Here is a 1,263-nt window from a genome sequence, read left to right on the forward strand (position 1 = left end):
CCAGAAATCCCCATTCAGCTGGTCTGGGTAGGGCCTGGGCACTTTTTAATAGCTTCTTTAGCGATCCTAATGTGCAGCCAGGTTGAAAACCACAGCTCCAGTTCTAACAATCAACTCACAGGCAGTGCAAGGGATGGACATGGTAAATGACACCATGGGTATATAGTCAGCAAAACCCAGGCTGGGGGCAACTTGACCACATGAACCACATGGCTTCTTCAAAAGTAAATCGCAAAGAAAAAATCAGTTAGGGAGATGGTGGGGGAACCCATAGACTAAAAGAGATGTAAGTGACATATCACCAACTGCAATATATGGATCCAATTTAAATCTAGATTAGAACAAGCTATGAAAAAACTATAAAACAATTGGAAAAATTTGAAACTGACCAGGTACTTGATGATATTAAGGAATTACAGTCCATTTTGTAAAATGTGGTAATGACATTGTGGCTGTTTAAAATGGAGAATCCTTGTCTTGAAGAGATACATACTGAAATATTCACAGATGAAGTGATATCATGTCTGGATTTCCTTCAAAATAATCTGGGGAGGTGAGAGAAATGGGTGCGGCTACAGACAAACAAGACTGGCCATGAGTTGAACACTGTTGAAGCTGGGTGATGGGTATACATGGGTGCATCATTCTATTCTATTTTTGTGTATTTGCAAATTTCCATAAGGAAAAGTTAAAGTTTTGAACCAATTGACAACATTTAAGAATGTTTAAAATTCTCTTGGGAAGTAAGATGATTTGGCAACTCTGGGCCTGAAACTGATGCAGCAATGACTGGCAGAAGCAGAGCATGGCTGTGTCATAGTCCCCTCCTGCCCCTGTTCCCATTTACATTAGCTGCCTGGTCTCTGCAGGTACTGGAGTACTGGGGAAAGTGGAAGGGAGGAGGAGAAAAGGGCTCATGACAGAGGAGCAAGAGAATGGGGAAAGTCCAGAAGCTATTAAGCATCATTTATTGTCACCTTTACGGCTAAGCACACAGAGATTTTGAAAATAATCACATATCAATATGAAAACCCATATCAGATGAGCACAGTGGGAACAGTGAAATCTACCCTTGTAAGGTTGCCAAGGCCTGAGTGGACGCTGTAGGTGCGTGTGGGCCATTAACAACAGAACATGTGCAGAAAAATGTGAGGAAATAGGTCCATGTCCCTTAAGTACCCTTTTAAGAACAGTGCATTTCTGGGCTGGCCCGGTGGCGCTCCCGCCGAGGGTTCGGATCCCACATACAGACCGGTTCCCGCT

At 43.1% G+C, this 1,263-nt stretch overlaps 1 protein-coding gene across 1 annotated transcript in view; it reads right to left on the reverse strand.

Moving 5' to 3' along the window:
- FYCO1 (FYVE and coiled-coil domain containing 1) overlaps nt 1-1,263 on the reverse strand; it is a 75,719-nt gene that overhangs the window by 43,128 nt on the left and 31,328 nt on the right. The gene's annotated exons all lie outside the window — the stretch shown is intronic.

The sequence above is a fragment of the Galeopterus variegatus genome, unplaced genomic scaffold, assembly GCF_000696425.1.
Source record: "Galeopterus variegatus unplaced genomic scaffold, G_variegatus-3.0.2 Scaffold1832, whole genome shotgun sequence".
Taxonomy (NCBI): domain Eukaryota; kingdom Metazoa; phylum Chordata; class Mammalia; order Dermoptera; family Cynocephalidae; genus Galeopterus; species Galeopterus variegatus.